Here is a 25,816-nt window from a genome sequence, read left to right on the forward strand (position 1 = left end):
GCTGGCATGGCAGATATAAAAAGTGATGTAGCCACAGGTCTCCTTCACAGTGGGAGTCTAGAATCTGGAGTCACTCTGGTTTTTGCTCCTTGCATGTTTTCTAGATGCTATTAGATTATAATTGTCAGGGATGACATATTGTGGTCATAGGAAAGCTTTCCTAAGTCTTTCAGTCACTCTTAAAAGATGTCCTGATAGAGGAGTAATACAGTCATGAAGGCAATATTGGGGGCAGGGACAAGCTAGGCAGTACCAGGAATGCTTAGTAGAATGATCATTTTTCTAAATGGAGGCCTGAGTTGAGCAATAGATAGTCCAGTTGTGGCTCTTCTGTGGGAAGCTAGGAAACCTGCCTCAGAGCAATGGTTTGTTTATTCGCTGAGAAGTAGAGGTTTTAAAAAAAAAAAAAAAGAAGGAGTCTTTGCCTCCCATTATTCGCTAAAATTGCTGTGGGATTTTGTAATTGGAAGGACAAAGGAATAGAGAAAATAAAGGGGAACAGAAAAACACACACACTTGCATGTTTAGATAGAAAGCATGCTGGCTGGACACTATTCAAAGCTCAAGTGGTTCACAGAAATGAAGTAAACGGACTTGAAAATTAAAGTGAACATTCCATGCATGATAGGAAATGATTAGAAAGGAAAATGCTTATTTTTAGATTTTTATTTAATGTGAAACAGAAAGATTTTTGATCTTCTTTTGCTCCCTTCTTGTTCCTTACAGAGCATGCTCTGGTTTCCAGGGCGGGGTGATGGGCAGCAGGGCGTTAAGCTCACAGGTGAATGTTTCGCTCCCATTCAGGACACCCAAGTGCTCCCGGGAGTCTGACCTGGGCATCAGCAGTTTGCTAAAGACACCACCCACCTCTGAAAATCCTGACTTGCAAATGTCCATGTAGACATGAAATTGGCCGGGGCGGGGGAGGGCGTTTTAACTCAGTGCGCTTCCCATTCTGCCTTTGACATCATATGACCCTTTTATTTTAACCATGTGTATGTTATTAGGAATAAATTTCAGAGCTAGGCTGGCTGATTTTAAATAGAGGGCCATTCCAAGGAGCAGCCAGGGCTGCAGGATGGTTAAAACAGAAATTCTGAGCTGAGGGTGAGGGGAAAGCTGTGTTTTGTACATTCTGTCTTGTAGGATGAATATAGAGTGTTTCAGCTACATTGTGGGTTAATGGGCTATTGTGGAGCCCTGACAAGCATTTATAGCATCATCATAATGTGAGAAAGCATCCCAATTCCAAACACTTGAGTTACTTTGGAATTTATGAGTTCGATATACCTATATCCACGCACCAATATTTACAGCTCCTTTAGCGTGCAATAGCTTACACGGTGGTTATTACCGCCAACATCAGTGTTTTTGCTGAAGGGAGGGCAGAATGAGAGAAGAAAGCTGAGGGAAGGACAAGGATAGGGAAGGAAAGGGAGAATATACATACCCTTCCAAGTGGGGTCTCCCAGGGTGGAGACATCTGCCCATGCCTGTCACATGGTCTTCAGATCTCCAGGAGTACACCGCTGTGGGTTCTGACCTCACAGTCAGGTGATGATCCTGCAGTTCATGACTCTCCAGGATGGCAGTGATTGGGAACTCTGCTTGGAAATTGATCCCAGTTATGTCAAAATTGTCACTGTAAAATACTACCTGTTCTCTTCCTTGAGGGCGGACGTTCTTCCCTTTCCACCACGTGGTTCCCTTCATGCCCACCTGCTGTGGGGCCCCGGGGTCATCACTGGAAGGGGTTGTGCCTGACAGGACCTCTGGTGTGTCAGCTGGTTTTGTCCTGCTGTGACATAGGAGGTCTCCTCCTTGGCACTTTGAAGACCTGTACAATTGTCTTCTCTCTGTGAGGTAGAACTTCCTACACAACTAACTCACCTGTATGAGCACAGAAGATAGTGTTGAAGCATAGAAAGAACTACCATGTGGATAATGTCCCCATGTGCTGGGTGCTGTGTTCAGTACCTTCTCTGTAGTATTTCATTTGATTTGCAAAAGAGATGCCAGAAAATTATAGGTGTTTTCATGTCCTTCTTATAGGAACTTGTCCAAGCTCTCAGATCACTAGCAAGTCAATCTAACCTTAAAGCTCAGATCTTTTTTTTCTTCTCTAATATTTTTTGTTGGTTTTTAATGCGACTGTGGGTTCTCAGTTTCCCCCAAGCCTTTTTGAAGCTTAAGAGCCCCTCGACCAGTGGAAGCCTCTCTGTTTGCTATGCTACCTGATTTTCCATCCTTAGAAATGGGCTTTTAAGTGAAAATTTCTTCTAGCTAATATGCCAATCCTAAACCTTGTGTAAATTGTGTTCTTTTGTTTGAGGTAGGTAATCTGGTGGTAAAACAAAGAACAGCGCCATGAAAAAATAGAGGCTTTGGGAGCTCAGGGGAACAAGGAACAGGGAGAGGGACATCTGTGGAGCCTCTGTGCTCCCAACGTCCAGGAGCCTTGGTTGGATGCGTCCTAGGAGATAGGAAAGTACAGGATGTCCAGAGTTACAGGGAAGAGGCCATGGAGGAGAAGAAAAGGGGGCATATAAAAGCGGAAGGGAGAGATCCTAGGATAATCTCTACCCTCATTACATTTTTCCTATGTCTGGCATTGGCCATGACAGATCTCATTGTCACAAAGGGTCAGACCCTGACTAGCAATTCCCAATGCTGTGATCTATAGCAATTTACTAGCTACTGTGAACCTCAGATTCCTCATCCAGAAATAGGAACCATATTTTCCTTGTAGGATTGCTATTACGCAAAGAAGGAAAAAAACCTGAGAATATGCAAAATGGTTTTTAAGTACTAAATAAATAGTTTGGATTATTGCGGTTTCTCTTCTTCCTCTTTATCCTAGTCTTTTATAAAGATTCACAAACCTTTGGTTCTCAGAGAAGATGTTAAGGCTCCATTGTGGTTGGAGAACCAGATTAAAACTGAGACCCTTAAGACATCTGGCACATTTTCAGCCCCATGAAAAAGCAGGGTGCTGCTAAGACTATCCCTCCTTATCCCAGACTACCCATGAGCTCTGCCTTTCCTGCCTGAGCCCTCTGTTCTTACTTCTCAAGCTCATCAAAGGACAAAGGCATGCTCTCCACTTCCCTCTCTTTTAATCTATCATATGGAGTGAGTAAGTGGTTATTGACAGAAGCTGGTGACTATCAATGTTTGTTCATCTCGCTTACCCCAATGGAGAATCTAATGTATGGTATTATGAGTAGTAAAATACTTTCCAAAAAGTAGCATATGAACTTGAAGATTCTCACCAGACTCATTTACACACTGGTTTGGATGAAATAATAGGTCACACACTCTGCAAAATACCTGAAATGTGAACAGATGATAATTCAAGTTTTTCTAAATGCTGTGAGCTCATCCTATAGCTGGGTGTATTAGAGCATATTTGTCACGCAGTTACTTTTAACCTTAACCTTGGGACAATTCTAACTAAAGAGAGCAACTTTAGTGTTTGACACTTGTTGTTTAGCTAAAACCAATTTGCTCCTTTCAAAACAATTCATTATCCCACACTGCACTTTTTTATACTCCCCAATTATATGGAAAATCTATCTTTCATAAAAGTTAGAAATTATGTCCAATGAAAATCCGACATTTTAATGATTTTCCACAGATTAAAATTGTAGAATTCTCAATAAACCCTGATTTACTGATGTTGGCTATAAAATGGTTATTGCTGTTAATAAAGCCTGTAAATCTTAACAGGTTATATTTGCCTTGGACAATAAAACTTGCCATAAAGGCTTAGTGTCTAAGGCTAATTCTGCTCACATCAAGGTAAACAACCTACTCAAAATAATTCAATGTCTTTGAGAATTGAGGCCCCAAAGCTAAGCAACTGACAGGGGATTCTAGCCTTGAACCAGGCACTATTCTTGTTTTTTTTTTTTTTTTAATTTTTTTATTGTTATGTTAATCCCCAGACATTACATCATTAGTTTTAGATGTAGTGTTCCATGATTTGTTGTTTGTGCATAGCACCCAGTGCTCCATGCAGAACGTGCCTTCCTCAGTACCCATCACCAGGCTAACCCATCCTCCCACCCCCCTCCCCTCTAAAACCCTCAGTTTGTTTTTCAGAGTCCATCGTCTCTCATGGTTCGTCTCCCCCTCCAATTTCCCCCCCTTCATTCTTCCCCTCCTGCTATCTTCTTCTTCTTCTTCTTTTTTTTTTCTTAACATATATTGCATTATTTGTTTCAGAGGTACAGATCTGAGATTCAACAGTCTTGCACAATTCACAGTGCTCACCAGAGCACATACCCTCCCCAGTGTCTATCACCCAGCCACCCCATCCCTCCCACCCCACCCCCCACTCCAACCCTCAGTTTGTTTCCTGAGATTAAGAATTCCTCCTATCAGTCAGCACAGTGTGGGTAAGGAGAAGGTTCCCTTCTTTCTGCTGGGCACCACATCATTGTCTGATTTGGTGTCATTGACTGATCACTAGGTTGGAATGCGTGTATAGCAAGGGGAGGTTCCGGGACTGGAATGAAAGAATGTACTTTCGGTTTCGTAAAGTGTGTCAGAGTCATACAAGTATAAGAAGCCAAATTATTGGTGGTAGGGGCATTTGGGAAGGGGGAGGCGGGGGCAGGGATTTGGGGGCAGGAGAGCCTTTCCTTTCCAGATGCCCAGGTGGAAATCAAAGGTATTTTGAGAAGCTCTATTAATCTTGGTGCACTTGGTGGACCATTTGATATGTTTTCTTATGTTTGTGGAAGTTTTTTTTTTTTTTTTTGTCTTCCATTTCTAAGGTAAAGGACAAATTTAAAAAAAAAAGGATTGTCTAGTCTTCTTTGTGGTTAGTCCCCTATGAGTCTGGTGTTCTTGCACAAATCGGGTGAAGAGGTGAGCAGTGTCATGTTTTTTGAACTGTCAGGACATTGCCAAGTGACTCTCCCTTTCCCTACGGTGTGGTTGAACATTTTCCCTGGCTGCTTGGCACCTGACCTGGGTCTTTGGCCTCCCTAGAGGCTCTGGATACTACTAATTTTTTTTTTAAATAAAGTTCTCTTCTGCATACACAAGCCAGTGCAGAGTTTGTTGTTTGTGGTCAAGAATCCTGACTATTACAGTGCATCTGCCATGTCTTTAAGGATGCCTTTGAACCATACCTCAAAGTGACCTTTGGAATAAAGCAAGTCACTATGAGCTAAAGTTATGGGACATTAATATATTTTTTCTTTATCTGCAAAATAATTCTCTTAATTATTCCTGATGTATAAACAGTAGAAGCCACATACTATCTATGACTTGTTTTAATAATTCTGCGCAGCCTCGTGCCAGACAGTTTTTGAGTCAGAAGCCCTTTGCTCTTATCCCCTGTGAGGGTATTCTTAATGAAAGGTTCATTTGTTTCAAATGTGTTCATTGGCATAAAACCCAGGAGAGAATCTTATGACATTGAACTGTTTAATACAAGAATCACTAGACTATTGTGTTTAACCTCAATCAAACAGACTATGAAATGAGAACTTTATTTTAAAAATAAGACTCTTAATAATTCACTAGAGAAATGTTAAGTGAGGTGCCCAAGTTCTGAAGCAATGGACCTCAGGTATAAATAATTAATCTAATTTGGTGCAGCCAAAGCAGAGAGAATGTCTAATAGTCCAGATAAACTTTGCTTTGAGGAGACTGACAATGAGGACCTTTGCAGAAAGCCACATTTGATTAGAATGTATCATATTGTAATAGAAACCTAATGGACTCTTAAGAAAAGAGAATGTTGAATTCGTTAAATACTAGTAATTAAGTGCCAGTAAATTACTTCTCTAAAAACATTTCTGCCAAAAAAAAAAAAAAGTTGCTATCGCAGGAGAGATGGGAAAATGAGGTTAATATAAGTTATTTAAAAAGTGACTATCTACAGCCCAAATACCCTCATCGTTAAAACTTGTCCTTAAGTAAATCTTATTAACATACTGACTTTTACTACATCCTTATCTGGGAGGCTCTCTTTCCTTACTGAGGAAGAAAAGGAGAGAAGACATCTGAAGTTCCTGATTTGTATTTATTTTCTTCTTTTCTTCTTGTTCTATATTCCTGCGGGGGGGGGGGGGGTAGGAAAATAAAATTGCATTTCTCAAAGCCAAGGGCAGGGACCCACAATGAGTTTGCAAAGGTTGCCTAGTTGTTAGTCTTTCCTTCCTTTTTCTTTTTATCTTCATCCCCTTGGTTAGCTTCACACACTCCATCTCTTTCTTACCAAGCACTACTCTCTGTTATTTACAGTCCTATCTCTGTGTCTCCCCAGTTTCTCCTTGCCTGGAATGCCCTCAACCTCTGACATGTATCTATAGTATGCATGGTATTGTAGGATCCATTTTAACCCAGCTGGTTTCTGACTTCTACCCTGGCCATCCCAGCTGACAGTCTTTCTTAGAGACCCCTAATCTGATTGGTGTGGACTGCTCAAGGAAGGGCAGCATTTTTTCCCTCCCTCCAAAGACTTTTATTAGCATATTGTTTTGAGCATTTTGTTTTCTCTCCCCAGCCCACTTCCTCTCATATTTAACTTTTCATGACTGTATGTCCTGTCTCCTTAAGGTAATTCCCCTCAGGATAGGAGATGCAAATTATACTTTTCACTGTCCTTTCCCACCCCCCTTAGCAGATAATACAAATGCACCTGGCAAGTGTTTGTGACTTAATGGATGGATATTTACACAATGGCTGTGTGGTACATATAAGAGTAACTCTTTTTTTTAAGCGGGGGAGGGGCGAGGGTGGGGGTGGGAGGGGCAGAGGGAGAGGAAGAGGAAGAAAGAGAACCTTAAGTGGACTCCATGCCCAGCAAGGAGCCGATGTGGGGCTCTATCTCATGACTCTGAGATCATGACCTGAGCTGAAATCAAGAGTCAGACACTTAACCACTTAACTGACTGAGCCACCCAGGCACCCAAGAATAAACTCTTAAATTTAAGGTATCACTTTAAAATTTACATAGATTTTCACATGTATTGACTCATTGGACTCTTAAAGCTACAATTTGTAGGTAGGCAAATATAGTAGTATCTCTGTTATTTATTTATTATTGAACTGTGGTTGACATAGAATATTATCTTGGTTTCAGGTACATGACATAGTGATTCAACATTTGTGTACATTAGGAAGTGATCTCAACTATAAATCTAGCTGCCATCTGTCACCATACAAAGATGTTACATGTTATTAACTATATCCCCTATGTGGTACATTGTATCCTTGTGACTTATTTATTTTATAACTGGAAGTTTGTACCTTTTAATCCCCTTCCTTGATTTTGCCCATCTTCCCACTGCAAACACCTCCCTCTGGCAAACACCAAACGGTTCTCTGTATCTATGAGTCTATTTCTGTTTTGTTCATTTTGTTTTGTTTTGTTTTAGATTCCACATATAAGTGAAATCATACAATATTAGTCTTTCTTTGATTTATTTGGCTTAGCATAATACCTTCTGGGTCCATCCATGTTATCACAAATGGCAAGATTTCACTTTTTTGAAGGGCTGAGCAATATTCCGTTGGGTATATTTTATATATACACATACATACCACATCTTTATCCATTTATCTATTGGACACTTAGGTTGTCACCTTATCTTGGCTATTGTGAGTAATGCTGCAGTGAACGTAGAGGTGCATATATCTTTTCAATTTTATTTTGTTTTCTTTGGATAAAGACCCAGAAGTGGAATTGCTAGATCATATGGTAGTTCTATTTTTAATTTTTTGAGGAACCTCCACGCTGCTCTTCCTAGTTGCTGCACCATTCCACATTCCTACCAACAGTATGTGAGGGTTTCTCCACATCTTCTCCAAGACTTGTTATTTCTTGTCTTTTAAATAATACCCATTCTAAGACAGATGAGGGGATACCTCGTTGTAGTTTTGATTTGCATCTTCTTGATAGTGGTGTTTAGCGTCTTGTCATGTGCATGCTGGCCATCTGTCTCCTTTGGACAAATGCCTACTCAAGTCCTTTTACCAATTTTTAACTAAATTGCTTTCATTTTGTTTTTTTGTTTGTTTGATGTTGAATTGTGTGAGTTCTCTTTATATTTTGGATATTAGTCCCTTATCGGTTATATTATTTGCTAACATGTTCTCCCATTCAGTAGGTTGCCTTTCCATTTCGTTCACAGTTTCCTTTGTTGTTCAAAAGCTTTTTAGTTTGATGTAGTCCCATTTGTTTATTTTTGCTTTTGTTGCCTTTGCTTGAGGAGACAGTTCCAAAAAATAATATTGCTTAGACCAATGCCCAAGAGCTTACTGCCCATGCTTTATTCTACGAGTTTTATGGTTTTGGGTCTTATATTCTGGTCTTTAATCCATTTTGAGTTTATTTTTGTATATGATGTATGAAAGTGGTCCAGTTCCAATCTTTTGCATGTAGTTGTCCAGTTTTCCCAACACCATTTATTGAAGAGACTGTCTTTTTCCTATTATATATTCTTGCTTCCTTTGATGAAGATTGACCATGTAAGCTTGGGTTTATTTTTGGACTCTCTATTTTATTCCATTGATCTTTGTTTATGTTTTTGTGCTAGTTTTGATTACTATAGCTTTGTAGTATAGTTTGAAATCTGGAAGTGTGTGATACCTCCAGCTTTGTTTTTCTTTCTTGAGATAGCTTTGGCTATTTGAAGTCTTTTGGAGTTCCATCCAAATTTTAGGATTTTTTTATTCTAGTTCTGTGGAAAATGCCCCTGGTATTTCAATAGGGATTGCACTGAATCTGTAGATTGCTTTGAGTAGTATGGACATTTTAACAACATTAATTCTTCCAATCTATGAGCATGGTATATTTTTCCATTTATTTGTGTCATTTTCAATTTCTTTCATCAGTGTCATAGTTATCAGAGTACAGGTCTTTCACCTCCTTGGTTAAATTCACTTCTAGGCATTATACTTCTTTTGATTCAATTGCAAATGAGACCATTTTCTTAATTTCTCTTTCTGAGAGTTCATTATGCAATGACTCTATTTAAAGAGTCATTTATTCCAGATATAAATTAATGCAGAACTATATAGCTAACATTTATTGCATATGCACTCTATGCCAGGCACAGTTCACTGAATCCTCCTGACAGCTCTCTGAGGTAGATGCTAATAATCTGCCAGTTTTGTAAACAAGGAAACTGAGGCCCAGACAGGTTAAGCACCTTACTGGAGGACACAGTTACTAAATGACTGACGCAATAATTGAACTCAGATAACCTGGCTTCTGAGCCTTTTCTCTTTAAATTCACCTGATGAAGCTTCTCTATGTGCCAGACATTGCATGCTGAGTACCAGCTGAGTAAGATCCATGCCTGGCAATAACTAGTCCACCATCTCATTTCATGCATACACAGCTAAAAGTATTAAGGTAAGATAATGGCATTTGTAAATATATATGAGTGTGCACACATGCAAGCCTACTGCTTTTCCTCCATGTTGTTGCTCATGTCTGTGATTACAGGTCTGAGCCTTATTGCTCCCCAGTTGCAGTTAAACCCCATCACCTGATGGCATTGGAATCCACATTGGTTCAAGTTCTAGAGATGGTTTTGCAGAGTGGCTCAGTGCCAGTGACAACTTTGAGCAGGCTTTGATGGGATGCAGAAACCCTGCTAACAGAATATCTCTTTATCTTACTCTTCATTTTTTTTTCCTTGACAGGAAATTACATCCTTTATCCTTTCAGAAATATAAAATTTGCATATTGTGTTTAAGGTTTCTCAAATTGGGAGAAGAAGCAAATGGATCAAGAGGGAAGGCGGTTTGGAGGAAAAATCAGAAAGCTAGCAATCAGTCAGTAGTAAAAAAGTTAAAGAAAAACACATAAGGAAAGGAAATGTATGATTTCTAAATTAACCTAATGAAGGCGGAGAGCTGTTTCTCTGTCCTGCACCTTTTTTCACAGTTTAGCGGCAATAAACAGTCTTTATATCTTGAATTATGCAGAAGTAAAAGCAGTCTGGGAGGCCTCCACATAAAGAGCTTTGGTTCTGTAATTCAGCAGTAATGCTCCATGGGCATGAATCAAGAACTCCATCCCAATCCTGCTGAGACAGCATGGATTTTAATGTTTCTGTGAAGCACAGCACACACCCTCCTGATTCACTTAGCAAATGCCTTTGTTTTGTAGGCAGACCTTATTAAAACAGAAACACACAGCCGCCACTTAATCAGCTTCTCCGGGTAATCTTTTGCCATGATCCCCAAATCCTACCCACTGCCTATAGGGTCTTTTTGGGGAGAAAGGGCCACCTTCTATAATGTCTTTTGTTTTTAGTTAACTGTGGGCGACTAGAAGGTACATCAGCCCCCCGGGCAATTTTTCATGTAACTGCTTGTAAAATAGAGCGTGCCCATTTCGGCTTCGTGGGGTAGAGACCTGCTGACTAAGCACCTGCCTGCAGGTACTGTTGAGCTACACCCAGCTGATCGGACTGCAGTTTCGCTTCGGTTCCATAATTTGTGCCTGCCGAAAGAAGCCTAGATGGCCTCTTACATTACACTGCACAGCGCTCAAACTTCCCCACTTTGTAAAATCTAAAGGAGCTGTGATCTCTCCTGTGGACCACCTTAGATTCAGTGCAGTAAGTACACTGAGTGAAGGAGAGTGACTTATTGAAACTCCCAGAGCTTTGGTTTGTCTGAATCGCAGTGGCTCGCACACCACAGATTACAGGCGCACCAGCTTAACAGCTGCTCGGCTCAAATCCGCACATAACTCAGATTCACTTGGTTCTATCAGTTAAGCTTCCAAAAAAAAAAAAAAAAGAAAAGAAAAAAAAATCCCCTGCCATGGTGAATTTCAGTTTAAATATAACCGAGACTTTCTTGACTCTGGTTTAGCTAAATTGGACCTGTTCCTTGAATTGTTGATTCAGTATTGACTTAGAGATCTGGCTGTCAGTCCCTCCAACAGAATCTCTGTAGACACGTGTATTAATCGTGTGCAATATTCCTCACCCTCCATGCACTGCCAGCCCTGGCTTGCGCTAGCTACAAGCGATGTTTTAAACCTTGATTTCCGTGTGCGGTTAAGTGTCAGACGGACGATTCATATGCTGGCTCAACAGTATCATTTGGAGATCACCTTCAGGAGGCAGCTCTGGCATGCCACTGCAGGGAAGCGGAAGAACAGGTCTGCATCATGCCCCCCAGATTTGACAGGAGCAGTCACTCTGGGGCATCAATTATGTATGAGGCTAGGTGGTCAGTTTAATCTTTCCTTTTAACATTGTCATCTACACACTGCCTGAAATGCTGTTGTTATGGATCTGGGTAAGGGGTGAAGTATTATGTGGTAATGGACGTTGTACATTTGCCTGGGAAAAAAATTGTCTCTTTCTTCATAGCCTGGGAACTCACATTCTCATTTTTAATTAAGCCATTCAAGTAATAGGCAGCAGGAATTGGCGCTATGGAGGGATAACAGTAAAAAGGATAACAAAGCTAGTGGGGAAAAGAAACCTCAAAGTAGAGATGGGGGCTAACCATGATGGGTTGCATTTATATGCCCTGTCATTCAGTATTGTGATTTGCCAAGACAATAGACTCCCCGTTAATGATCATCGTTAATTGCCATATATCGAGGACCACATGGCAGGCTCTCTGCTGTAGGCACTACCATATGTCATCCTATTTCATTCTCTCAGCTGAATTATCATTTCCATTTTATAGATGTGAAAACTGAGGCTTAGGTGAAGTAACTGCCCCAAAGTCCCTCAGATAGTAAGGGGCCAAGTTCTCTTTGATTACAAAGCCCAAATCTTGAGATAACCCAACAGTGTCTCTAGTTATTGGCCATATGCCATACACATGGTAAGCAAGGAAGAAGAGATCCCAGCAGGGATGGGTCTGATTCCAATGTTGCGTCCTTTCGATTGTATCACCCTACCCATGGGTGCTGGGTCAGCTTTGTGGTATCGGGTATCAGAGCATGACTTCAAGACAATACATGGACAGTCTTTTGTGTGGTCTAATACGGCTTTAATCTCTTACTACTTTCATAGATGGCTTCTTTGCTCAAGGCATACAACAACAAATGAGAGTTGGTCTTTATTCCTGACTAGCTCCAGCATCCAATAACTGGGATAAATATGTAAATAACGATCTAAGACAGTGTATTCCCTATAAGAATAAGAACAACAAAATAGAAGTTTTATAATTATTTCTGTTGGCCAGAGTGGTCAACCAGGACTTGGCAAAATGTAATTCCCATATGGGTTTTTGAAGGATGAAGAGATCATTGCACGGGACATTCAGAGAGCAAGATCAGCATGGTCAAAAGCACATGGCTATGAAACAGCATGATTGGCCAGGAAGTACAGTTAGTTTTGTTTTGAGAGAGCCTAAAGAACACATGGAAGAATCACTGGCGTGGAAACTCTAGGTTGTAGGGAGGATTCCGATCAGAGGAAGCCTTGTCTGCCATCCAGAAAAACTGACTTTTTCCTCATAAGTGGTGGGGGGAGCCACTGAAGGATTTGAATCAGAGAAGTGAGATACCACATTTATTTGCTTGTCTGTTTTTTCCTTGTCCATGCGATTTTTTAGTTCAAGGACCCAGACTGTAACAGGGACGCCTGTAGCAAGTTTTAAATACATGTGTGTCTATGTCATTGTTAGAACTTTTTCAAAACTACTTATTTGTACATAATGGGGAACTGGCAGAAAAAAGTCTCAAGAATGAGAATAAGAAATCCACAGCAGAAGCCTGTTTTCAACAGTACCCTGACTACCATCCCGGCCTCCATTGCCCCAGCAAGTAGCCAGCCGGTCTTTCCAAACCCTCGTGTCATTTCTGCAGACGGGAGGAAGTGCAGACAATGGAGACATTTGTGTTCACCAGCCTTGATGCTGGGACCTCCAAGCATGAGGGCCTGGACTCCCTTCGTTCACACTATGCAGCTTACCTAGTGGGGGCCCTCCCCCGCCCTGCTTCAGAACAAACATAGCAGGGGTGCCTGGGTGGCTCAGTCGGTTAAGCGTCTGCCTTTGGCTCAGGTCATGATCCCAGGGTTCTGGGATCGAGCCCCGCATCGGGCTCCCTGTTCGGCGGGAAGCCTGCTTCTCCCTCTCCCTCTGCTGCTCCCCCTGCTTGTGCTCTTTCTCTCTTTGTGTCAAATAAATAAAATCTTTAAAATAAATAAATAAAAGACCACTCCAGCTTGAGCATTCCCTATAAGAGTCACTCACCACTTCTGTTTAAAAAAAAAGAACAAAAGTAGCAGCTGAAGAGAGGGGTCGACATCTTTATGTCAGTAGATGCTTCTGCACCAGCCCTTCACCTCTGTATTCAGAGTGGGCTTCCCGAACTATTTGACAAAGCCTTTGAGGTATCATTTACCTCCTTTGTACTTGCTCCCCATTTTCCTTGAAACATGCTGGGCTCCTTCTCTTTGCCGGCGTCTTTGAGCCCATTAGAGGCATGAGTGCAACTCCAGCTTTTCAGGCTGTCCCACGTCGTATTTCACTAAAGCAGACAAAGGACAGTGGAGTGTTGTCATTATTGTTTCCAGGAGGCAGGATCTTTATATCCAGATAATGTGGATATCCTCTCAAAGGTTCTTTGGAACCGTAGTCGGGGAAAGAGCTTTTGTTTTCTCTTAGATTACCTCTGCAACTCCTCATGTGAAGTGAGTTTCTCCTCACATCCTCCCCTTTCCCCATTGTCTCAATTACCCTTTGCATTTGCTTTCGCCCCGTACGCATTTATTCAGTTGGGCTTTATTCAGTCAAGTCTCCTCATGCTATTTTGGCTTACCTTCCCTCCTGCATTTAGAGTGCAGGGACCATTATTCCTTTGATTTGCCTGCTTTAAAGTCTCAAATCTGCCTCTAATTCACTTCTGTACCTGGGCCTAATCATGCTCTTATTACTGGGTTTTCATCCCTGAGTTTCCTGGTTTCTATTGACTTTCTCGCTCCCGGAAGCCACTGTGGATCCTGAGGCAATTGAGGATAGCTTCTATCAAAGATAATTCCTTTCTCTCTTCTGGTACTGTTCACTCAGTACTTAACACTAACTTGGACACAGAGGAGCATAGAACAGAGCAGGGTTCTCAGCCTGACCATTGTTCACATTCGGGGCCTGACACTCCTTTGTTGGGGGGCCACCCTGCTCTGTGGGGGATGTTTAATGGCGTTCTTGGCCTCTACCGATTAGAGGCTAGCAGCACCTCGACCTTCACACCCCATTTTGTGACAACCAAAAATGTCTCCAGACATTGCCAAATGTCACTCCTCGTTGAGAATCCCTGAGACACAAAGTTCTTGCTCTAGGTTAGAATCCCACTGAGATCCTATGCACAGAGTCTAATACACCGGCTGCCATATAGCAGGTGCTCCGTAATTTTTTGTTGAATTGAGCCCAGCATCAACACATAGCTGTTCACATATGCCTGTTGGCCTGTGATCACACTGAGGCGGTGGAAACCATGCCATATTCATCTCTATAGCCAGCCCCAGCACAGTACCTGATATGTAATAGGCGTGCAGAACGTATATGTCAAGGGGATGCTTTCACTCCGGTGAAAGTGATTCTTAGATTTTGTTGATTAATCAAGGAAATACACATACTGGGTGGGCATGAGGTGCACTGTGAAGGATGAGGTGAACACAGGCAAGAAAAGACAGATAAAGAGGAGATCATTATGAGAAGCACGTTGAGTCGGGCAGGTGTAAGTTCTATTCCCTAAAGAGTGGTCATTGTCTACACTCTGCCTCTATGCCTCAGATGGTCCAATTTGCTTCACGTGGGAAAAAAAAAGGCCACGTCACACAACTGTAGACTGCATCTGTGGACTTAAACTGGTGGCTCAAAAATGTACACCCTAGGGGTACCTGGGTGGCTCAGTCGTTCAGCGTCTGCCTTCGGCTCAGGTCATGATCCCAGGGTCCTGGGATCGAGCCCCACATCGGGCTCCCTGCTTGGCAGGAAGCCTGCTTCTCCCTCATCCACTCTCCCTGCTTGTGTCCCCTCTCTCACTGTGTCTCTCTGTCAAATAAATAAATAAAATCTTAAAAAAAATGTACACCCAGGATGAATCCCATCAAGTCACCACCCTGTGGAGGAAGTCACCTCAGAGCAGAGAGCCTGATGACAACCCCAAAAGGTGCACAATGGAGACAACCACGTGTTCCTGGAGTGTGTGCCTCAGTCTCCACTAGGGTGGTTCCTTCAAAAGCCAAGATTTGCATCGTCGTCCTATGGCTCCTTTTGACATGATGGTAGAGGAGATGTGACGTGGGTCCCACATCCCCTTCTCAGCCTCATAACTAGGAAAAGTTAAAATCCCTTGGGGTTTCTTTAAATGGAGCTATTACCTTTCCTACTTGAAAGGCAAGGGGTTGGGAAAAAAAAAAAGCAGTCTTTTGGTGGTCCCTTAAAATCCAAGGGAGGCATTATTTACTATGAGCATATTATTTGAAAGGATGTATCTTGGAATCATAAGTCAGGCAGGTGTGGCTTAATCCAAGCCCTGTCTTTTATTAGCTGCATGATCTTGGGCTAATTCTATAACCTGTCTGAACTTCAGGGCCCTCATATGCAAAATGGGATGCTAAAGCCTCATAAGGATGCTGTGAAGATTGACTTAAATTAGATAATATCTTACAGCATTTACTTTAGTTCTTAGCACATCGCACAGTAAATGGCTATTGTTATTGGTTATTGTAGTATTAGATAGTGGAATCTATTAACACCTTATTTTTTTCTAAATTTTTCTCTTTGTTCACAGCATACCACTAGCAAGTTTGAGGATCTAGCCCTGCCTCCGTGTTACCCTCCCACTGTAACATGTTCTGGTATAAGGTCATGTTGAGGTTTGCCTCAATTATTCTGTCTTCCTAAAACCCTGTTGTCCAACTTCATCCCCACCCCCACTGAAGTGTAATAGTCCATCATATTCCAGTCAGGGCTAATGCATTCTTTCCAAGCCATCCCAGTCTCTCTCGATTTTAGGGATGTAGCAACTGTTGGAATCATGTTTTCTCAGTGACAAATCCATTTGCTTTCAAAGTAAAACAATGAAGAATGTGAACAACTTGATTTTGTCATTGGAAGTGCTCTGTACCAGTCAAGGTGGAAGATCTAGAATCAATATGACTAATGGATCCAAGCTCTAAGTGATAGAGTCAGCAAAAAGGATAAATTTTCACTTCCCCATGCATCCTGGATGGTAATTTCTTCTCGCCACCTGCTCTGTGATAGTCAGCGCTGTGTTCTCCATGGTGGCTGTCAGACCAATCACAAGCCAAGACCGGGAAGCACTTGGTCAATACATCCAGTGTGTCAAGCTTTGAGTCATTTTTATGTTTTTGTGTTCCCCTTATTACTTTCCTTGGCTGAGTAAAATCTCTATTACTTTGGGCTCAGGAATGGAGAATGTGCTGTGAACACCCAAGGTGTACATTTTATTTTATTTTTATTATTTTTTGTGATGACTTCATTATTCCCTTATGCCTGAGTTTTTCCAAAATTGTTTTTTCTCTCTTCCTCTCTCTTTCAACATCCTCATCTTTGGCTTCGCCATTTATTCATTCAAGCTGCATGGTAGTGAGCTTATGCCATTGCTTGGCCTCTCTCCTTCAGAGCAGTGAATGACTCCAACTTCTGAATTTCACAGACTGGTAAAATTACTCCCCACACCCCTCTCGAAGAGGAGGGACTGGCCAATTGTTGCCAACTTTCACCTATTTTTCAGGGAAGGACATTATATCATAACAGCCACTTTCCATAACCATTATTTCATTTAGACAAGGACATTTAAAAACAACATGCAATCTAAGAATTACACATATTAAATAAATTTTGCTTTGTAATAAGTTCATCGTATTGGTCTCATTTTGCAAAAGTAAAAAAAAAAAGTCATCATAGGTGATGGATTTTGTGAATGAACGATGGATGTTGCCATCTTCGGGGAACGCTGGTACAGAACAGTGCTAGAGGCCATCTAGACCAGAAGCAACAGTTGAAGGTTCCTTTTTCTTATCCAATTCCTATGCCTTACTCTCATTTTCAGGAGTACCTGTCTAAGCATTTTGTTGATATGTTTGCAATGAAATCATCACTGCGCAGAAAGAGAAATTATTTTCCATTTGCATTAAAAGCTGCACATCCGAGTTTATGTAGATATCCACGGGGACGTCACATAAAGCAGAGCCCATTAAAGTGACAGACCCCGTGGTAAACCTCTTGTTGCAGGTGTGACCATGATTTGCCTTTAAGATTGATACCGTGTATCATTCATTCACAACATGCATGACCTATGTTTGTTTTGCTTTTGCATTTGACTCGTATGTTCATTAACAAATGGCCTGGGCTTTTGGAATCAACAGACAAGGATTCACACCCTCCTTCTGACAATCACTGGCTGTGTGATCTTGGGCACATTCCTTTCTCTAAGGTGATTTCTTCACTGGTGTAAATGAAAGTGGCAATAATGCCCACCTCTGGATTGTTCTAAGATTTAAATGGAAGGAAGTATGTAGGAATGACTGGTACACTGCCTGGCACATAGTTTGATGGGATACATACGCATTCCCTTACTCTTGTTCATTTAACTTGCAAGCACTTTTGTTCAGGGAAAACCTAAATGGGGCGTCTTAAAACCATTCACAGTCTCTCTCCAAATTAACTAATTGCTGTGGTTCTTTCCTCTCCACAGTCAGCCCACTGTTTTGAGTCACATTCCATATATGTATATGACATTAAACCTCCTTGTTAATTTATTCTTTAAAATAGGGCCTTTTCAATTACGGGAATGTTAATTATTATTTATCATGCCTTAATTATTGTAATCGACCACACGCTTATTTTGAGTGTGCGTGTGTGTTTCAAGCCAGCAGTCTGTGAACGTCCGCCTCTGATAGCCTTTTATCTGTTTTCTCCCATTACTGTTTCATCCCCAGCCCTAACAGGGCTCTGCACTTTGATGTGCCCTGCAGCTGCTTTACCAACAAACATAAACTTGCCTTGATTTTTGAGTGTTCTGCAGAGGTCGGTACAGTATTATAAAATATCTTTAAAACTCTATCACTTGAAAAAAAAATGTTAGGAATGTGCCTTTCAGATACCCTTTTATCAAATGTTTAACACAGGATTTGGCACTTTAATGGGCTCTCCTCGGTGTTCTAGTAGATATCTACATAAACTCTGATGGTTTATTTACTACTGTAGCTTTTAATGGAAATGTAAAATAATTTCTCTTCTGGGCAGTACTGATTTCATTGCAAACACATCAACAAAATGTGAAACCCACATAAAAAAGCAAAGTTGGAAGTATCACTAAAGCTGGGAGAGTCATTGCTGCATATTTTAGATGGGCTAGTGTATTTATGGTTCTTATACACATACTGTAAAATGTAATGTGGCAGGATTGCTATATTGTAATAAAACAATGTGGTGCTTGCTGAAGAAAAAAAAAAAAAAGGACTGGTGAATTATAGCAGTCATTGTACCTTGTTTCCTGTTACTGAAAATGGGGTATGATTATTAAATGCGTGCAGTGTGCATTTTACACACTTAGTTACAGATCTTGGTTTTTATGTGTGCCTAGAATATCAATATTTGCTTTACTTTTAAGGAACATTAGTTACAAATACAGTAAGTGTGTTTCATTTTTCATCGAAGACATACCAGCTTCAGTTCTCAAGTCAGAGTGTGCACTATATGTCTCAATGATCATTGATGAAAAGCCCTGTTGAAAGTAAGTAAGGCTGGTTTTGTAATAAGCAAACATGGGTGCCGCTGCTGCTCTCTGAAACCCATGAAACTGGAGTGAGTGACAATAAATAAGAGTTTAATTAAATTGCTCCTTGGCAGATAGCAGGACTGTCTTTCAGCTGTGGTTTAGAACCTGTGGGGTCTTTTTTCCTCATGATGTCTGTGTGGCATTCTCATCAATACCAATGGGAACCGTGTGCACTAAGGGGGCAGCTGACTCCATGTTCTATTGTGTCTACAGAATACCTCATGGAATTTTCTCCCTTGGGCCACTCAGATTGCGGGGGGGTGGGGAAAGGCAAAGGAAGAAGGAAATCTCAACATTTAAGACAGTCCCAAGGCATAAACTTAGGCGTTACTCTCAGTCGCTTACAGATGCTAAAATAATCATCATAGTATCTTAGAAATCCTTAAAAAATGTCCACTTGCATTTTGTGTGGGACTTAGTTTCAAATTGTAATTATAACCAAAAGATTAAAATACAGCCTCCCGTTGGAATTTAACTCTGATTAGCTATATGCATATATGTGATTATGGTGCTTGGTAAACCATGGAAACCATGCTCCTAGGCTAGAAATGAATGAAAATGATTAATTAGATTCTGTAAGGTGTTGCGTTTATAACAGGGCACACGTAGTAAGCTCATTTAGGTTCAAAGCCATCTGAAAGATAGGAGTGCTTGAAAATGATTAAAGCAGAGCTAGCAAGGTACAATTTCCACTTGCTGTGTTGCTGTTACTTTCCCTAGAGCACCGACTAGGAATATGTATCATCCAGGCATCCTCAGTGCGCTAGCAAGAGATATTTCATTATTTCTCTGTATGAGTTCAAACGTTTTCAGGATAATACTATCAGGCAAACCTACATATACATGTAGAGCCCACATCTCTGTATGAAACTACCTTGCTGGTTTGTAATTGCTTGTATGTTCGCCCAGACATCTGACTTGTTGGTCCTAGAGATAGATTCACTTAGATTCTGTGGACCGGCTCTGAACACTCAGTACTTGTAACCTAGTGGGTGCTAACTCTACGTCTGTAGAAGCCTGATGCTCCACTCCCACCTACCCTTCAACACCCATCCCCTAGGAAGTGGTTAGGAAGGCAACGACTGCATTCATCTTTCTAAATTAAGCACAGGTATGAACAAATGTACTTGGGTATCTTTAAGCTCAAAAAAGAAGTGAAAAAAAGCTTTCCAGAGGTTCCACCATATTAGCTTCTTCTTCCCGGCTTTATACACACCCTCTAGAGTAAAACCCAATGACCTTTAAGGTAGAGATATGAGTTCCGAACAGTAATGTTCACACACAATCACCTGGATTAATTAATCTAGTAATTTCTGCCCTAATTTGTTTGATTCATCATCTTGCAATGACAGAGGAACGGGGGCGGGGGGCCTGCAAATTCTTAGTGCACTCAGGGCATCTTTATTGTATTAATTTGTCACCATTCCCCTCATAGTAGTCACACAGTCTTTTGCCCTGGTGAATAATTTATAGTGTGTTGGTTTTCTTTTGCCTGAGAAGGCAGCCATCTTTACTTAGCAAAATCCAGCCCTTTTGTTTCTGTGGAGAATAACCCAAGATTTCAAATATTCATCATTGCAGGAAATTTCAAATATCATTCTCTAGTTGATAGTACTTTATAAAAATAATATACACTCCTTTTGTATTTACTGTCACTCTCTATTTTTTTTTTTTTGGAGGAAAGGTGTGCATTTGGTCTTTATGTGACAGATAATGCCACATTTCATAGATTTTAAGATGACATCCATTTAAGAAGAACCATTACTTTATATACCACTGAATAAAGGCCACTTTTTAATTTTAAGATGTTAACTATAAGACCTGTCCTGATTTCAAAGTGTCAAAATGAAAAGAGCGCATGTACGTTGTAGAATCAGAGAAATACGTACCGTGTCTACTCTTTTGACTTTTCTCTTTCCTTTTCCTTAGTATTGAAGCTTAGAAACTTTGCAACTCAACAAACAGTTGTCTTTAAAAACAAAACACAAAACTCTGTCCTTTGTGTTCTAGGAAATGGATTAGGTATTAAAATACTAGGTACTACATAACCCTAGAGCGATAGGTTTTATAGGTTCAAAGAGAAGTTAGGTTTATGAAGAGATTAAAGAACAAGCTTGTTTTCATAGACACCATGATAAGCTGGCCTAACACTGTATCACAGTATGAGCCTTACTCTTGGTGATATGATGATTAGAAGTTTCCAACAGGTTGGCCCCTTTTGGAGAATATCTGTATATCTCCAAGAATTGGCGACTGTCAATTCTGGATAGAATTATACTAATTATCTAGAGTTGTCCAGCCCCCATTGTAGAGGTGAGGAGATCAATCTCAGAATGCAAACATGGTCAAGTTCCTGTCTGGTACTCTGTCCTCCCTGTGGGTATTCTTACAGGTTTATTTGGTGTAGAGATGGGGAGCAGACCTGTGGTATGGTTTCCATCCAGAACTTCTAACTCATGCCTTTTGTGTTTGCCATTTTTCTCCCAAACTCCTAGCACCCTTTCAATAGCAAACCATTTTTTTCTAATAAATAAATGGCAGCAGTGTTTTCTGTTGTTTTAAATCAAAGAGTAGAAAGCTACTTGGACATGAGCACTTTACTACATTTTGAATCACTCATTCTTCCCATAATTAGAAAAGGGAATGCTTTTGTTTCACAAAAGTGAATACAAATGCTAGCACACAGCTGTGACCTCTGTGCTCTAATGGATTGTCTGTTTATGACAATCTTCAGTTCCCCCTCTGAGTCGTAAAAGTGTTCACATCATTATAAATGAGGTAATCGTATGATGCCTAGACCCAGAGTTGTGCTGTCTTTTGAGGTAACCATAAGTTTTGTTTGTTTGTTTTCCGTCTTTTTCCATTTCCTTTTTAAAATTGAATTATTTATTTAGAATATTTTCTTACCTGATAACTGTTTCCTTGAAAAAAAAAACAAACGTAATAGATATTTACATGTGGAAAAGGCTTTAATTTGGTCTTTTATTTTCTGGACTGAATTGATTAATCCAATGAAATAAATTTAATAAATTGCTTCCCTGACAACAGACAAACTTTGGACTTTTTATACTGGACTTTACCTACTTCACACAGGCAATTTATTTATTTATTTATTTTTAAATGAAAATGGAATTAGTGGTAAAGATTTTATTTCAGCAACTTGGACCGTATACAACCACTCTTGTGTTCATTGATCTGCAGATTTTTATTTTTCTCCTGCTTGCAATTGCTTTGTGTGATCAGTGTATGATCTGGGATCACTCATATGCATTCTGAGCAGCCCTGATCTTAGAGAATAAGGCTCTCTTCATGGATAGTGCAGTGTTCCTTTGACAGTGACTTGAGTTGTCCAGACTAGTTATACCTGGAGCAGAGGAAAAGCCAAAGCTAAGTCTTGTTAACACCCAAGGAACAGTGGTGTCCTTTTCTGTTTCTGCGTCATCCAGCCAGGAATATCATGGCAATGAGGTATGTTTGACAGTGGTCTGGCTCTCTCTCGAGGGGGCCACATTGCAAATTCTTGTCTTATGTAATGTCCTGGGATTTTTGTCAGAATTTTAGGACTGTGCCATCTGATCCAATTTCTCACTCTCTTATCTAGTAGTTCCTAGAGAAAAAAAAAGTGGTTACTTAAATCTTCCCCATCTAAATCAGTTACCTGGTTTAAAGCTATCATGAGTAATTCAGAGCCAGAATAGCTGACAAGGGGGGAAAATCTGTCAGAAGTTTGCAGACTTCATCCTGGGGGCGGAGCAAGATGGCGGAGGAGTAGGAGACCTGGATTTCGTCTCCTCTCAGGAATTCAGCTGGATAGGGATCAAACCATTCTGAACACCTACAAACACAACAGGAGATCGAAGAAAAGAAGAGCAACAACTCTCTCATCAGAAAAGCGACCACTTTTTGGAAGGTCTTTTCTGATTTGTTTAGAGTATATTTTCTGGGGACGTTGTTACTCTGCTAGCATTTTGTTCTCTCATTAATCTATTCTCCTCTGCACAAAATGACAAGACGGAAAAAATCACCTCAACAAAAACAACAAGAGGTAGTACCGACTGCCAGGGACCTACTCAATACGGACATTAGTACGATGTCAGATCTAGAGTTCAGAATCATCACTTTAAAGAAAGTAGCTGGGCTTGAAAAAAATATGGAAGTTATTAGAGAAACCCTTTCTGGAGAAGTAAAAGAACTAAAATCCAACCAAGTAGAAATCAAAAAGGCTATTAATGAGGTGCAATAAAAAATGGGGGCACTAACTGCTAGAATAAATGAGGCAGAAGAGAGAATCACTAATATACAAGAGCAAATGATAGAAAATAAAGAAGCTGAGAAAAAGAGAGATAAACAACTACTGGATCATGAGGGCAGAATTCGAGAGATAAGCGATACCATAAGACGAAACAACATTAGAATAATTGGGATCCCAGAAGAAGAAGAAAGAGAGAGAGGGGCAGAAGGTATAATGGAGCAAATTATAGCAGAGAACTTCCCTAATTTGGGGAAGGAAACAGGCATGAAAATCCAGGAAGCACAGAGAACCCCTCTCAAAATCAATAAAAATAGGTCAACACCCCGACATCTAATAGTAAAACTTACGAGTCTCATAGACAAAGAGAAAATCCTGAAAGCAGCTCGGGAGAAGAGATATGTAACCTACAAGGGTAGAAACATTAGATTGGCAACAGACCTATCCACAGAGACCTGGCAGGCCAGAAAGGACTGGCAGGATATATTCAGAGCACTAAATGAGAAAAATATGCACCCAAGAATACTCTATCCAGCTAGGCTGTCATTGAAAATTGAAGGAGAGATAAAAAGCTTCCAGGACAAACAAAAACTAAAGGAATTTGCAAACACAAAACCAGCCCTACAGGAAGTCTTGAAGGGGTCCTCTAAGCAAAGAGAGACCCTAAAAGCAACAGAGACCAGAGAGGAACACAGACAATATACGGTAACAGTCACCTTACAGGCAATACAATGGCACTAAATTCCTATCTTTCAATAGTTACCCTGAATGTAAATGGGCTCAATGCCCCAATCAAAAGACACAGGCTATCAGACTGGATTAAAAAACAAGACCCATCGATATGCTGTCTGCAAGAGACTCATTTTAGAACCAAAGACACCCCCAGATTGAAAGTGAGGGGATGGAAAACCATTTACCATGCTAATGGACACCAAAAGAAAGCTGGGGTGGCAGTCCTTCTATCAGACAAATTAGATTTTAAACCAAAGACTGTAATAAGAGATGAGGAAGGACATTATATCCTACTTAAAGGATCTGTCCAACAAGAAGATCTAACAATTGTAAATATCTGTGCCCCTAACATGGGAGCAGCCAATTATATAAGGCAATTAATAACAAAAGCAAAGAAACACATCGACAACAATACAATAATAGTGGGGGACTTTAACACCCCCCTCACTGAAATGGACAGATCGTCTAAGCAAAAGATCAACAAGGAAATAAAGACTTTAAATGACACACTGGACCAAATGGACTTCACAGACCTATTCAGAACATTCCACCCCAAAGCAATGGAATACACATTCTTCTCTAGTGCCCGTGGAACATTCTCCAGAATAGATCACATCCTAGGTCATAAATCAGGTCTCAACTGGTACCAAAAGATTGGGATCATTCCCTGCCTATTTTCAGACCACACTGCTTTGAAACTAGAACTCAATCACAAGAGGAAAGTCGGGAAGAACTCAAATACATGGAGGCTAAAGAGCATCCTACTGAAGAATGAATGGGTCAACCAGGAAATTAAAGAAGAATTAAAAAAATACATGGAAACCAATGAAAATGAAAACACAACTGTTCAAAATCTTTGGGATGCAGCAAAGGCAGTCCTAAGAGGAAAGTATATAGCAATACAAGCCTTTCTCAAGAAACAAGAAAGGTCTCAAGTACACAACCTAACCCTACACCTAAAGGAGCTGGAGAAAGAACAGCAAATAAAGCCTAAACCCAGCAGGAGAAGAGAAATAATAAAGATCAGAGCAGAAATCAGTGAAATAGGAACTAAAAGAACAGTAGAACAGATCAACGAAACTAGGAGCTGGTTCTTTGAAAGAATTAACAAGATTGATAAACCCCTGGCCAGACTTATCAAAAAGAAAAGAGAAATGACCCAAATCAACAAAATCATGAATGAAAGAGGAGAGATCACAACCAACACGAAAGAAATACAAACAATTATAAGAACATATTATGAGCAACTCTATGCCAGCAAATTCGATAACCTGGAAGAAATGGATGCATTCCTAGAGATGTATCAACTACCAAAAGTGAACCAGGAAGAAATAGAAAACCTGAACAGACCTATAACCACTAAGGAAATTGAAGCAGTCATCAAAAATCTCCCAAAAAACAAAAGCCCAGGGCCAGATGGCTTCCCAGGGGAATTCTACCAAACATTTAAAGAAGAATTAGGTATTAACCTATTCTTCTGAAACTGTTCCAAAAATAGAAATGGAAGGAAAACTACCAATCTCGTTTTATGAGGCCACCATTACCTTGATCCCAAAACCAGACAAAGACCCCATCAAAAAGGAGAATTACAGACCAATATCCTTGATGAACATGAATGCAAAAATTCTCACCCAAATACTAGCCAATAGGATCCAACTGTACATTAAAAGGATTATTCACCACGACCAAGTGGGATGTATCCCTGGCCTGCAAGGTTGGCTCAACATCTGCAAATCAATCAAAGTGTTACAATACATTAACAAGACAAAGAACAAGAACCATATGATCCTCTCAATAGATGCAGAAAAAGCATTTGACAAAGTACAGCATCCTTTCTTGATCAAAACTCTTCAGAGTATAGGGATAGAGGGTACATACCTCAATATCATAAAACCCATCTATTAAAAACCTCCACCAAATATCATTCTCAATGGGGAAAAACCGATAGCTTTCCCCCTAAGGTCAGGAACGCGGCAGGGATGTCCACTATCACCACTGCTATTCAACATAGTACTAGAAGTCCTAGCGACAGCAATCAGACAACAAAAAGAAATCAAGGGATCCAAATCGGCAAA

At 40.5% G+C, this 25,816-nt stretch overlaps 1 protein-coding gene across 1 annotated transcript in view; it reads left to right on the forward strand.

The window, feature by feature from the left end:
- UNC5D (unc-5 netrin receptor D) overlaps positions 1-25,816 on the forward strand; it is a 526,408-nt gene that overhangs the window by 331,521 nt on the left and 169,071 nt on the right. The gene's annotated exons all lie outside the window — the stretch shown is intronic.

Source organism: Neomonachus schauinslandi, chromosome 2, assembly GCF_002201575.2.
Source record: "Neomonachus schauinslandi chromosome 2, ASM220157v2, whole genome shotgun sequence".
Classification (NCBI taxonomy): Eukaryota; Metazoa; Chordata; class Mammalia; order Carnivora; family Phocidae; genus Neomonachus; species Neomonachus schauinslandi.